Source organism: Ranitomeya imitator, chromosome 8 (assembly GCF_032444005.1).
Source record: "Ranitomeya imitator isolate aRanImi1 chromosome 8, aRanImi1.pri, whole genome shotgun sequence".
In the NCBI taxonomy this organism is placed as follows: domain Eukaryota; kingdom Metazoa; phylum Chordata; class Amphibia; order Anura; family Dendrobatidae; genus Ranitomeya; species Ranitomeya imitator.
Genome location: NC_091289.1, coordinates 202519611 through 202535449, shown reverse-complemented (window position 1 = coordinate 202535449; position 15839 = coordinate 202519611). Strand labels below are relative to the sequence as shown.

Here is a 15839-nt window from a genome sequence, read left to right as displayed (position 1 = left end):
CTTTATCTGTTCTGCCACCCGTATCTCGTCATCTAAACTGTCCCACCATTTACATGTAGAGGAGAGTAGGAAACAAGAAGGCAGAAGAAGTCAGAGGAGGCGGAGGACACCATTCCAGAGTGCAGCTCTCCAGTCGCCCCGGGAGCTGCTACAATGGGGCATTGACACAAAGGCAGATCTCCGTGCCGCCCGTGCCCCTCTCTGCGGCGCCACCTGTGGCTAAACCCATGCAGCAGGAGCTCCGCAGACCACTACGCCATGGACCACCACTAAGCTACGGACCACAAAGTCACAGACCACCACAGACCCCACCACAGACCACTAAGCCACGGACCACCACAGACAACAAAGACACGGACCACCACAGACCACTAAGCCACGGACCACTAAGCCACAGACCACTAAGCCACGGACCACCAAGCCATGGACCACTAAGCAATGGACCACCACTAAGCCATGGACCACCACAGAACACTCAGCCCCACGGACCACTAAGCCATTGACCACTAAGCCACGGACCACCACTAAGCCATGGACTACCACAGACCACAAAGACACAGACCACCAAGCCACGGACCACCACAGACCACTAAGCCATGGACCACCACCAAGCCATGGACCACCACAGACCACTAAGCCACAGACCACTAAGCCACGGACCACTAAGCCACGGACCACCACTAAGCCACGGACCACCACAGACCACTAATCCCTGGACCACTAAGCCACAGACCACCAAGCCCTGGACCACTAAGCAATGGACCACCACTAAGCCATGGACCACCACAGAACACTCAGCCCCACGGACCACTAAGCCACGGACCACCACTAAGCCATGGACTACCACAGACCACAAAGACACGGACCACCAGACCACCAAGCCACGGACCACCACAGACCACTAAGCCATGGACCACCACAAAGCCATGGACCACCACAAAGCCATGGACCACCACAGACCACTAAGCCACAGACCACTAAGCCATGGACCACCACAGACCACTAAGTCTCCTGGACACCACAGACCATGGAACACCACAGACCACCACTAAGCCACAGATCACTAAGCCACAGACTACTAACGCTATGGAACACCACAGACCACCACTAAGCCACAGACCACCACAGACTACTAACGCTATGGAACACCACAGACCACTAAGCCATGGACTACCACAGACCACTAAAGCCACGGACCACCACAGACCACTGTGCTCTGCTGGCAGGTCAGGCCCTGAGCTATGGATGTCTTATTCTGGGGCCCAGTCAGCGCTGGCTGTTACCAGACATTTGCATTAGACGGCTTTTCTCCATAATAACCACAACAGAACACTGGCTGCTGTGTGTGGAGAGTAAGATGGAGTAAGATGAAGCCGGAGACTCTGGGAGAGCTGGGGTCCTGCAGATTGAGAGTTAGCAGTGAGACCAGCAGAACTATGAGTGCAGCTCTGGAGGCGACTGGGGGATGACAGCACCTACAGCGTAGGATCAGCACAGGATGAGTGAGGAGGAAGAGCTGCAGAGACCAGAAACAAAGAGACATCTACAGCTCCAGACGACGGCCAGAGCGGAGCCAAGAGGTGGAGCCGAGGGCGGAGCATGACAAAGATGCTACTAAGCAGGCTCCACCCACAGCCATTGCTAATCAGGCTAACTTTCATGTGAGCACATACAGGAGCATGGTTCTCATTACAGAAAACCCTAAAGCTCCGGCAGCGTCCAGTCACCAACAGGGGCCAGAAAGTGCGAAAAGAGAAAAGTGCTCAACATTTCTTATAACAGCAAAATAGAATAACATGGATACAATGTAATCAAGTATAATAACACGGACATAATTACACCGACAATATACAGTCAAGGCCAAAAGTGCTGGCATCCTTGAAATTGTTCCAGAAAATTAAGAATTTCTCCCTGGAAATTATTGTAATTCCCATGCTTTGTTATACTCAGGTTTATTTCTTTTGTGTGTATTGGAATAAACAGACGTACATCACCCGCAATAATGCGACAATCAGGAGACAATAACAAGCGCTTATATAGCAATAAAAAAAATATATTATATATATATATATATATATATATATATATATAATGAACATGTGTCAGTCCTGATACCTACCAGAAAGACGCACTATAGTACAGGAAAGAGATAGATGATACAGGTATAGTGATGGAGACACCCATGGAGATTACCATATCATTATAATAGGACAATAAGGCACATGTGGTCACTGGTATAGTGATAGAGGCCCCCATGGAGATTACCATATCATTATAATAGGACAATAAGGCACATGTGGTCACTGGTATAGTGATAGAGGCCCCCATGGAGATTACCATATCATTATAATAGGACAATAAGGCACATGTGGTCACTGGTATAGTGATAGAGGCCCCCATGGAGATTACCATATCATTATAATAGGACAATAAGGCACATGTGGTCACTGGTATAGTGATAGAGGCCCCCATGGAGATTACCATATCATTATAATAGGACAATAAGGCACATGTGGTCACTGGTATAGTGATAGAGGCCCCCATGGAGATTACCATATCATTATAATAGGACAATAAGGCACATGTGGTCACTGGTATAGTGATAGAGGCCCCCATGGAGATTACCATATCATTATAATAGGACAATAAGGCACATGTGGTCACTGGTATAGTGATAGAGGCCCCCATGGAGATTACCATATCATTATAATAGGACAATAAGGCACATGTGGTCACTGGTATAGTGATAGAGGCCCCCATGGAGATTACCATATCATTATAATAGGACAATAAGGCACATGTGGTCACTGGTATAGTGATAGAGGCCCCCATGGAGATTACCATATCATTATAATAGGACAGTAAGGCACATGTGGTCACTGGTATAGTGATGGAGACATCCATGGAGATTACCATATCATTATAATAGGACAGTAAGGCACATGTGGTCACTGGTATAGTGATGGAGACATCCATGGAGATTACCATATCATTATAATAGGACAGTAAGGCACATGTGGTCACTGGTATAGTGATGGAGACATCCATGGAGATTACCATATCATTATAATAGGACAGTAAGGCACATGTGGTCACTGGTATAGTGATGGAGACATCCATGGAGATTACCATATCATTATAATAGGACAGTAAGGCACATGTGGTCACTGGTATAGTGATGGAGACATCCATGGAGATTACCATATCATTATAATAGGACAGTAAGGCACATGTGGTCACTGGTATAGTGATGGAGACATCCATGGAGATTACCATATCATTATAATAGGACAATAAGGCACATGTGGTCACTGGTATAGTGATAGAGGCCCCCATGGAGATTACCATCTATGGAAATTACCATCTATTAATATAATTGTCTTGTAAGGTTTTCATTTCCAGTTCTGTGCAGATGTCACCGTATCCTAGAATTTCAAGTGGAGGAAGTTCACCGATTATTTAGACACCCATCACTTGAGTGTCCAATACGGAAACTGCTGCTGGTGCCAGCCTATTACGCGATTCCCCCAGCGGACCATAGTCCCCCCACACTCACTCTATACGCCATATGCAGCACACACACATAGCCTCTTGCGCGGTACCACCAGCAGAACACGGTTGCGAACACGCCGCCGCTGGGATCAGCCAAATGATTCACTGACTGCCGCCATCTTTGTACAGGAGGAGCGCATGCACAGTTTTAGTGTGACCGCCGTTATATGTCTGCACAAAGATGGCGGCGGTCTGATTCACTGTTCCTGTGCGGATTCCGCGCAGTGAATCATTCGGCTGATCCCGGCGGCAGATGTGTGACGTGTCTACAGGAAGAGGACGCCGCTCACATTATACGGGTTATCCCACAAACGAAAGTTAATTTAAAAAAAAAAAAAAAAACCTGTCTGGCTGCGTACGGAGCATAGCACATCTCCTGGGCAGGGGAGGAAGCAAAAGACAATGCTGACATTACAGCAGGGTCAGGCCGGCTTCACACTCAGCGTATGAAAATACGGTCCGTATATTACGGCCGTAATACGCTGAAATGTCCCGAAAATAGTGGTCCGTAGCTCCTCCGTAGGCAGGGTGTGTCAGCGTTTTTTGCGCATGGCATCCTCCGTATGTAATCCGTATGGCATCCGTACTGCGTGGTTTTCTCGCAGGCTTGCAAAACCGACATACCGCTATAGAAATGATCCATGTGTCCCAAAAAGAAAAAAAAATATATATATATATATACTGTATATATGTCATTAGACACATATATGTATATATATTAATATTTATTCCAGCGCTATACAGCTTGAAAGCCGGTAATTCAATTACCGGCTTTTTCTTTCTCCATCCTAAAACCCGACATGATTTGAGACATGGTTTACATACAGTAAACCATGTCTTCTCTCCATTTTTTTTGCAGATTCCACACTACTAATGTCAGTAGAGTGTATCTGCAAAATTTGGCCGTTCTAGCTCTTAAAATAAAGGGTTAAATGGCGGAAAAAATTGGCGTGGGCTCCCGCGCAATTTTCTCCGCCAGAGTAGTAAAGCCAGTGACTGAGGGCAGATATTAATAGCCTGGAGAGGGTCCACGGTTATTGGCCCCCCCCCTGGCTAAAAATATCTGCCCCCAGCCACCCCAGAAAAGGCACATCTGGAAGATGCGCCTATTCTGGCACTTGGCCACTCTCTTCCCATTCCCGTGTAGCGGTGGGATATGGGGTAATGAAGGGTTAATGCCACCTTGCTATTGTAAGGTGACATTAAGCCTAATTACTAATGGAGAGGCGTCAATTACGACACCTATCCATTATTAATCCAATTGAATGAAAGGTTTAAATAAAACACAAACACATTATTTAAAATTATTTTAATGAAATAAAAACAATGGTTGTTGGAGTATTTTATTCTACGCCCAATCCAGTCACTGAAGACCCTCGTTCTGTGAAAGAAAAAACATAATAAACCAACAATATACTTACCCTCCGCAGATCTGTAACGTCCAACGATGTAAATCCTTCTGAAGGGGTTAAAACATTTTGCAGCAAGGAGCTTTGCTAATGCAGGCTGCTCCTCGCTGCAAAACCCCGGGGAATGAGTCTAAATATAGATCAATGATCTATATTTAGCTTCATTTGCGGTGAGGCGCCCTCTGCTGGATGTTCATAGATCGTGGGAACTTGCCTAGAAAGCCTGGGAGCTTTAACCCTTCATTACCCCATATCCCACCGCTACACGGGAATGGGAAGAGAGTGGCCAAGTGCCAGAATAGGCGCATCTTCCAGATGTGCCTTTTCTGGGGTGGCTGGGGGCAGGTGTTTTTAGCCAGGGGGGGGGCCAATAACCGTGGACCCTCTCCAGGCTATTAATATCTGCCCTCAGTCACTGGCTTTACTACTCTGGCGGAGAAAATTGCGCGGGAGCCCACGCCAATTTTTTCCGCCATTTAACCCTTTATTTTAAGAGCTAGAACGGCCAAATTTTGCAGATACACTCTACTGACATTAGTAGTGTGGAATCTGCAAAAAAAAAATGGAGAGAAGACATGGTTTACTGTATGTAATCATGTCTCAAATCATGTCGGGTTTTAGGAAGGAGAAAGAAAAAGCCGGTAATTGAATTACCGGCTTTCAAGCTGTATAGCGCTGGAATAAATATTAATATATATACATATATGTGTCTCACTGACATATATATATATATATATATATTCTATGTGTACACATTTATTCTACCTATTCTATTGTAAGCTGTCAGTGTGATTTTACTGTACACCGCACTGAATTACCGGCTTTTCTCTCTAACACCGCTGCGTATTTCTCGCAAGTCACACTGCTGGTCCGTGTGAAATCCGTATTTTTCACGCTTCCATAGACTTTCATTGGCGTATTTCTTGCGCAGTACGGTGACAAACACAGCATGCTGCGATTTTGTACGGCCGTAGAAAGCCGTATAATACTGATCAGTAAAATACGGCAGATAGGAGCAGGGGCATAGAGAATAATTGTGCCGTATTTTTTGCGAGTTTTACGGACGTAGTTTCTGCGCTCTTACGTCCGTAAAACTCGCAAGTGTGAAGCCGGCCTCACAGAGGAGTCATTTTGTGAGGTAAAATATATCACTGTTTTTAAAAAATATTTAACCTCACAAAATGTGTCCTCTGCGATCTCCTGCTGTAATGTCAGTATTAACATAGTTAGTAAGGCCGAAAAAAGACATTTGTCCATCCAGTTCAGCCTATATTCCATCATAATAAATCCCCAGATCTACGTCCTTCTACAGAATCTATTGTCATTGAGGGGAGAACACAGCGCAGGAAGGAGAGAGACAGGGGGATAGCACATGGGGGAGACAGGTCAAAGAAGAGAGCAGAGACGGGAGACGTCAGCACATGAGGAAAGAGTGGACAGGTGGTGAGCACATGGGGGAGAGATGCTCAACGCTGCAAAGCCAGCCCCCATCGTGACGTTACCACCCTGCCGATAGCATCCAACCTCCATCTAGTGTGTATATATTTTAACGCTGCTGGTGATTAATCTAAAGTAATTAATGACAACATTCATTAGCGCTTACGCAGGTGGTAAATTAACTTAAAATGAAGTTAATATCAATAATAATCATTAAAAATCTGAATAATACTAATAATACATTTTATTCACAGTGTTCAGTAAGATGTGCGTTTTTTATTTATTCCAGAATCTAAACAAATTTCATAACGAAACATAAATTAAGTTAAAATTTCTCTGTAAACACAATCACATGTATCATCATTTTCAAAGATCTTTCCTTGACTTCTACCAGATACAATTTAATGTGGGGGAGACAGGATTATGTGTGGTGGGGGGGCCGGGATTATGTGTGGTGATGGGGTGGGAGGTAGAGCTTCCATGCAGTGGGCGGAATTAGCGAGTAATCACGATGCTATAATATATATTTATTAGTATTCAGCCCCCTGGAACTTTTCCACCTTTTCGCACATATCGTGCTTCAAACATAAAGATACTAAATGTACATTTTTGGTGAAGAATCAACAAGTGGAACACAATTAATTGTGAAGTTGAACGAAATTTATTGGTTATCTTAAATTTTTGTGGAAATTCAAAACCTGAAAAGTGGGGCGTGCAATATTATTCGGCCCCTTTCCTTTCAGTGCAGAAGTTCATTGTGGATCTCTGAATGATCCAATGTCGTCCTAAATGCCTGATGATGATAAATATAATCCACCGGTGTGTGATCAAGTCTCCGTATAAATGCTCCTGCTCTGTGATGGTCTTCACACAGAACCCTGAGACCAAGGAACACAACAGGCAGGTCCATGATACTGTGGTGGAGAAGGTTAAAGCCGGATTTGGATACAAAATGATTTCCAAAACTTTAACCCCTTAGTGACAGAGCCAATTTTTGCAATTCTGACCACTGTCACTTTATGAGGTTATAACTCTGGAACGCTTCAACGGATCCCGCTGATTCTGAGATTGTTTTTTCGTGACATATTGTACTTCATGTTAGTGGTAACATTTCTTCGATATTGCTTGCGATTATTTATGAAAAAAACGGAAATATGGCGAAAATTTTTAAAATTTTGAAATTTTCAAACTTTGTATTTTTATGCCCTTAAATCAGAGAGATATGTTCCGAAAAATAGTTAATAAGTAACATTTCCCACATGTCTACTTTACATCAGCACAATTTTGGAAACAAATTTTTTGTTAGGGAGTAATAAGGGTTAAAAGTTGACCAGCAATTTCTCATTTTTACAGCACCATTTTTTTTTTTTAGGGACCACATCACATTTGAAGTCATTTTGAGGGGTCTATATGATAGAAAATAATGAAGTGTGACACCATTCTAAAAACTGCACCCCTCAAGGTTCTCAAAACCACATTCAAGAAGTTTATTAACCCTTTACGTGCTTCACAGGAACGGAAACAATGTGGAAGGAAAAAAATGAACATTTAACTTTTTTTTTTGCAAACATCTTAATTCAGAACCATTTTTTTTATTTTCACAAGTGTAAAAACAGAAATGTAACCATAAATTTTGTTATGCAATTTCTCCTGAATACGCCAATACCCCATATGTGGGGGTAAACTACTGTTTGGGCGCACCGCAGAGCTTGGAAGTGAAGGAGCGCCGTTTGACTTTTTCAATGTAAAATTGGCTGGAATTGAGATCGGACGCCATGTCACGTTTAGAGAGCCCCTGATGTGCCTAAACAGTGGAAACCCCCCACAAGTGACACCATTTTGGAAACTAGACCCCTTAAGGAACTTATCTAGATGTGTGGTGAGCACTTTGAACCCCCAAGTGCTTCACAGAAGTTTATAACATAGAGCCGTGAAAATAAATCGCTTTTGTTTACACAAAATGATCTTTTTGCCCACAAATTTTTATTTTCACAAGGGTAACAGGAGAAATTAGACCACTAAAGTTGTTGTGCAATTTCTCCTGAGTACGTCGATACCCAATATGTGAGGGTAAACCACTGTTTGGGCACACGGCAGAGCTCGGAAGAGAAAGAGCGCCGTTTTACTTTTTCAATGTAGAATTGGCTGGAATTGAGATTGGACGCAATGTCGCGTTTGGAGAGCCCCTGATGTGCCTAAACAGTACAAATCCCCCACAAGTGACCCCATTTTGGAAACTAGACCCCCCATGGAACTTATCTAGATGTGTGGTGAGGACTTTGAATGCCCAAATGCTTCACAGAAGTTTATAATGGAGAGTCGTGAAAATAAAAAATATTTATTTTTTTTCACAAAAAAGATATTGTAGCCCCCAAGTTTTTATTTTCACAAAGGTAACAGGAGAAATTGGACTGCAATAGTTGTTGTCCAATTTATCCCGAGTACGCTGATGCGCCATATGTGGGGGTAAACCACTGTTTGGGCGCACGGCAGAGCTCGGAAGGGAAGGAGCGCCTTTTTGGAATGCAGACTTTGATAGAATGGTCTGTGGGCAATATGTTGCGTTTGCAGAGCCCCTGATGTACTTAAACAGTAGTAACCCCCCACAAGTGACCCCGTTTTGGAAACTAGACCCCCCAAGGAACTTATATAGATGTGTGGTGAGAACTTTGAATGCCCAAGTGCTTCACATAAGTTTATAATGCAGAGTCATAAAAAAAATATATATATATTTTTCCACAAAAAAGATTTTGTAGCCCCCAAGTTTTTATTTTCACAAGGGTAACAAGAGAAATTGGACCCCAGAAGTTGTTGTCCAATTTATCCCGAGTATGCTGATGCCCCATATGTGGGGGTAACCCACTGTTTGGGCGCACGTCAGAGCTCAGAAGGAAGGGAGCACCATTTGACTTTTTGAGCGCAAAATTGGCTGTCGTGTTTGGAGACCCCCCTGATGTACCTAAACAGTGGAAACCCCCCAATTCTAGCTCCAACCCTAACCCCAACACACCCCTAACCCTAATCCCAACCTGATCCATAATCCTAATCACTAACCCTAACCATAATCACAACCCTTACCCCAAAACAACCCTAATGTCAACCCTAACCATAACCCTAATCAAAACCCTAAATCCAACACATCCCTAATCCTAATCTCAACCCTAACCCTAATCCCAATACACCCCTAATCACAACCCTAATCTTAACCCTAATCCCAAACCTAACCCTAATCCCAAGCGTAACCCTAATGCCAACCCTAACCCTAATACCAACCCTAATCCCAACTCTAACCCTAACTTTAGCCCCAACCCTAGCCCTAACTTTAGCCCCAACCCTAACCCTAGCCCTACTTTCACACTTGCGTCGTTTGGCATCCGTCACAATCCATCGTTTTGGACAAGAAACGGATCCTGCAAATGTGCCCGCAGGATGCGTTTTTTGCCCATAGACTTGTATTGCCGACGGATCGTGACGGATGGCCACACGTCGCGTCCGTCGTGCACTGGATCAGTTGTGTTTTGGCGGACCATCGGCACAAAAAAAGTTCAATGAAACGTTTTTTTGTATGTCGCATCCGCCATTTCTGACCGCGCATGCGTGGCTGTAACTCCACCCCCTCCTCCCCAGGACATAGATTGGGCAGCGGATGCGTTGAAAAACTACAGCCGCTGCCCACGTTGTGCACAATTTTCACAACGTGCGTCGGTATGTCGGGCCGACGCATTGCGACGGCTCCGTACCGACGGAAGTGTGAAAGAAGCCTAACCCTATATTTAGCCCCAACCCTAACCCTAAATTTAGCCCCAACCCTAACCCTAAATTTAGCCCCAACCCTAGCCCTAACCCTAGCCCCAACTGCTGTTCTCCTGCCGGCCGGCAGATGGAGACAGATGGCGGGCGCACGGCGCATGCGCCCGCCATTTTCTTTTGCCGTCGGCCAGGACGAGCAGCAGGAGGATCCAGGGACACAGGTGAGTATGATAAGGTCCCCGAATCCCCCTATTTCTCTGTCCTCTGATGTGCGATCACATCAGAGGACAGAGAATTACACTTTACTTTTTTTTTTTTTTGCGGTCGCCGGTAAGCAGTTAATTACCGGCGATCGCAAAACAGGGGTCGGTAAAACCGACCCCGATCATGCTCTTTGGGGTCTCGGCTACCCCCGGCAGCCGAGACCCCAAAGATTCTCGCGGGGCCGGCCGGCGGGCGCACTGCGCATGCGCCCGCCATTTTGAAAATGGCGGCGCCCACCGGGAGCCACGAGGAGCACCGAGGGAGATAGGTGAGTATTGGGGGGCTACCTGGGACCCCTTTTCTTTGTCCTGCGATCACATCGGAGGACAGAGAAATTAAAAAGAGATCGCGTTTTTTTTTTTTTTTTTGCGATCGCCGGTAAACGGTTAATTACCGGCGATCGCAAATGCGGGGTGGGTAAAAAAAACCCCCGAATCATGTTCTCTGGGGTCTCGGCTACCCCCGGCAGCCGAGACCCCGGAGAAAATCCGACTCTGGGGGGCGCTATTTACTTTTTCCACAGCGCCGTTAATTAACGGCGCTGTGGTTTAAGTACCCTTAGCGGCCGCCGTTAAAAGGCGTATCGGCGGTCGCTAAGGGGTTAAACATCCCAAGGAGCACTGTGCAAGCGATCATATTGAAATGGAAGGAGCATCCTACCACTGCAAATCTACCAAGACCCGGCCGTCCCTCTAAACTTTCATCTCAAGCAAGGAGAAGACTGATCAGAGATGCAGCCAAGAGGCCCATGATCCCTCTGGATGACCTGCAGAGATCTACAGCTGAGGTCGGACAGTCTGTCCATAGGACAACAATCAGTCGTACACTGCACAAATCTGGCCTTTATGGAAGAGTGGCAAAAAGAAAGCCATTTCTCAAAGATATCCATAAAAAGTGTCGTTTAAAGTTTGCAACAACCCACCTGGGAGACACCAAACATGTGGAAGAAGGTGCTCTGGTCAGATGAAACCAAAATCGAACTTTTTGGCAACAATGCCAAACGATATGTTGGCGTAAAGGCAACACAGCTCGTCACCCTGAATACACCATCCCCACTGTCAAACGTGGTGGTGGCAGCATCATGGTTTGGGCCTGTTTTTCTTCAGCAGAGACTGGGAAGATGGATAAAATTGATGGGAAGATGGATGGAGCCAAATACAGGACAATTCTTGAAGAAAACCTGTTGGAGTCTGCAAAAGACCTGAGACTGGGACGGAGATTTGTCTTCCAACAAGAGAATGACCCCAAACATAAACCGAAATCTACAATGGAATGGTTCAGAAATAAACGTATCCAGGTGTTCGAATGGCCGAGTCACAGTCCAGACCTCAATCCAATCGAGAATCTGTGGAAAGAGCTGAAAACTGCTGATCACAAACGATCTCCATCAACCTCACTGAGCTCGAGCTGTTTGCCGGGAAGAACGGGCGAGAATTTCAGTCTCTACATGTACAAAACTGATAGAGACAAACCCCAAGAGACTTGTAATCGCAGCAAAAGGGGGCGCAACAAAGTATTAAGTTACAGGGGCCGAATAATATTGCACCCCCCACTTTTCAGTTTTGGAATTTCCACAGAAATTTAAAATAACCAATAAATCTCATTCAACTTCACAATTGTGTTCCACTTATTGATTCTTCACCAAAAATTTACATTTGATATCTTTATGTTTGAAGCCTGATGTGTGGGAAAAGGTTGGAAAGTTCCAGAGGGCCGAACACTTTCACAAGGCGCTGTGTGCATTATATATTACACATACACACACATACGACTATCACATGTGCAGGGGGCTTATCTTAGTTATCCCACCACTGCTACAATGTGATGAAAACACAAACAAGGCTATTGACCTATCAATTTACCGCAGGGGCTTATTTTAGGTATCCCACTGCTGCTACAATATGTCACGAACTGCAGGGATTTATGTAGATCTCGCTTTGCAGTTCCACTTTGGAACTTGCAGCTCTCTGACGCCCCCCCTACCCTCACAGGTCAGTCAGGGAACTACACCTGGGATAATTAGTCGCCGGACAGACCACTTCATTGTGGACAGGCTAGCAGGCACACTGCAGCAAGGGAATTATAAATGCTCAGTCCGCAGCCAGACAATAGCCTTTAAAACCCTGTTCCGTCGCTGCCAGCGGCACCCACCTAGCCCACAACACACTTCGCTGCCACCAGCTCAGATTCCTCCACAGAGGGGTTCAAGCCAACCCAAATTAGTAGCGCAATTAACTTCAGGCATGTGAAAAAATTTGTTATAGAGCATAGAGAGACAACTAGTAATTTTATACTCCAAAAGGTAGGCAGTGTTTAAAGAAGGTATAAAAAGATTTTACAATATGAGACAAAGTATGTACAAAGCAATTACAAAACACAGGGATTCAAAAAGATAAACACTCACATTTTTATATAGCGCTAACATATTCCGCAGTGCTTTACAGTTTGCACACATTATCATCACTGTCCCCGTTGGGGCTCACAATCTAAATTCCCTATCAGTATGTCATTGGAATCTAAGGCATGTTGCTTAGATCATCCTACCTAACCATGCTGGTGGGAGTTGCCAGACATCCCAATTCATCAGAGGGTCCTGGTGCAACAGCTTTTCAGGCAAGACTGAAGGCTGGGCTGACTGGCAGTAACTTATACTTGTAGGGTTGTGACATCACTAAAGGGGCTGGTTTAGCTGCACCTTCCCCTACCTGCCAGGGTGCACATATTGGTACGAAAACTTATAATACTCACAATGAGTCTAAACTCGGGCTAGCTATTCCGCTCTGTTTAGGAGAAATCCGCAATTTGCACTCGTTGCGTTTAGCTGCTAGCCCTTACAGTGATTGACAGTAATATGTACTCCTTATATTTCTAGCCCAAATTGGTGGCCCAATATATCACTATAATAGAACAAAGAAATCCCTGCCGTGTGGAAGGGTCTTATACCAGTTTTAGCTGGTACTAGATGGGAGGATTGTTTGCTGCAGCTACAAGGACCATAACAATTCTTTTGGGAGGGGGGAAATGAGAGGTTTAGGATTCACACACACACATAGCAGCAGGCAGAAGAGAAGACAGAGGGGGGTCGGAATAGCCCGCAGCGTGTGTCTTGTAAAGTTAGGCAGACTCAAACATGGCATATTCACATTATCGTGACTATTTCGTTTTAAAATGATGTGTAAATGAGTTATAGAATTCCTCTATGTAAAAGCTCATGTTAAAAATTGCACTGCAGTCGTATGTAAATTGCGCAGCATTGGGATGTAAATAGGATGCTTGGTGGGAAAAGTCAGATTGTACTCGCACAAAAAACACATGACACTCGCATGACCCTCGTCCAACTCTCCTGCATCAAAATCAGACTGATTTTTATATCGCTAGTGTAACTCCAGCCTACCCTAATAACACAGTGTAGGTGATGAGGAGTCAGCCTCAGACTTGGGCCTGCGGCTGTGTAGACATCAACGATACCACGCTCTGTGGTTATTGATGACGACGCTGGACATTTCTGGGGTCCTGTGTCATTAGGATTGTGTTAGGACCCTCCCGGATGGCCCCTTTGTATGTCGATGACTGTTGGAGCCACTGTGGCTTGCACGGACACTCAGTAAAGGGTTAAGCTCCAGTTGTGGAGGGCACAGCACAATGTCAGCTGCTGCCTTTAATGAAGTCTCATTAGAGGGAATCCAGCTGCTTCGCCCTGTTCTCCATTTATTACACACCCGATTACACCGTGGCCCCCAGATATGACTTCGCTAAGAGAACCAAGTACCCAGGCAAACATTTACTGTGTTGATGGCACTAAGGCCGATATATTCGCCAAGGAGCAAAATGGAGGGAGGTTGTTTTTACCTACATGTATTACAGGAGCGCAAGCTAAAATTAATGATCTGATCCAGCACCAAATCCATCAATCTGCTGATTTCAATAGATTTGGGGAATGTGAATCCTAAACATGTGTCGCTGCCATCACCACTAGCAAGGGAGATCGAAATATTACGCATCCGACCTGGGAGCAGAGGACACGAGTGACAAGACAAGTCGCCTGAGGAGCCGGAATCCATCAGAACCAGGAAGGTGCGGAGCGATGTCCACAGGTTCGTAGCTTGCAGGTCTCACACTAGTACGGTGCGGTTATACAGGCCACGGGATAGTCCAGCACATAACGACAGGACAGGGGATGGCCCAACGCTTCCCTTTCCTATGACTTTGGAGGATACAGGTGACGTGTTCCCAAGGTGAGATGGAGAGTTCAGGTGCTTCATCCGGCTGCCGGGAGTTCCTACAAGTCTATGTAGACAGCACACGCTATGGGCCACTGTCACGGGGTCCTTCTTCAGTCTCACACAATAAACAGGGCGTCCCTGTGTTGCAAAGATAGCAGACAACACCTTGAAGGAGCTGATCTAAGAGGCGAACAGCAGCCATTCAAAAATACCAAGAGTCAACTTTCCCATCTCCTAGGACATCAGTCTATGGTTCTTCACCTACTGAAAATAGACATCTGGATAATTCACAAACTGCGGTGGTCACATTAGAGGGGATGCAGAATGATACTCGGAGGTGATCCATGGTGGGGTCACGTTGATTCATCTTCAGTCCCAGACGCCGCAGAGAACAACGACGAAGGTTTACTGGCATAAGATGGAGAAATGACAGAGGATTTCACAGAAGAGTCACACAGAACATAGTAGAAACGTGACTAGAGATGGAGCCCAACACATAATAGGACCCAATAATGAGTGAGACCCCACACAGCCTCACTAATCTGTGCCGCACACAGTTAACATGAAATGTCTCCTGGAACTTGTGAGATAAATGGCAGAGATCAGGCGAGGTCTGAAATATAGTAAATATAGAACACGAACAGACGGGGACCAAATGGCCCCGCTCCCGCTGTCTACCCGATGTACGCATTTATTTCTCAGGCTGAATGCGCCATTGATGCTACGGCCAATGGTGCAGAAGGTCGATGCCCCTCCGCTCATCAAAGGTTTATCTGGTAGAACACAGGATGAGTCATGATCGCCCCATCCAGAGACCCTCTACCAAGCCCCCCACCATGTCCGCCCTGACAGATCTGGCCGTCCTCTCTTTCCAGTTCTATTTCTCTACATATTTGCAGAATTTGGCTTGGAGGGACCCAGCTGTTACCACGTGCGTAGCTACAAAGTGCCCTCTCGAGAGAACACGTCCAAAAGCCAAGTGAAGCACAAACGAGCCGTCCACCGAGCGACTCATCAGTAAGTAGACCATATGTGTTCCTGAGAAGAGAGTCAACAAGCCCATGGAGGAGGGAGAGGAGGTCTGGGCCAGCTACACATGCTCCTCACCAAAGAACAACTCACAGAAGGAGGTACTGGGTTCTAATAACGAGAATATGGACCCCCAACACTGGAGCAAAAGAGCCCAAACCATGAAACAACTGTG

General features: G+C 45.5%; 1 protein-coding gene across 4 annotated transcripts in view; it reads right to left on the bottom strand.

Annotated features, from left to right (window-relative positions):
* Positions 1-15839, bottom strand: part of SLC6A9 (solute carrier family 6 member 9) — a 224919-nt gene that overhangs the window by 118011 nt on the left and 91069 nt on the right. The gene's annotated exons all lie outside the window — the stretch shown is intronic.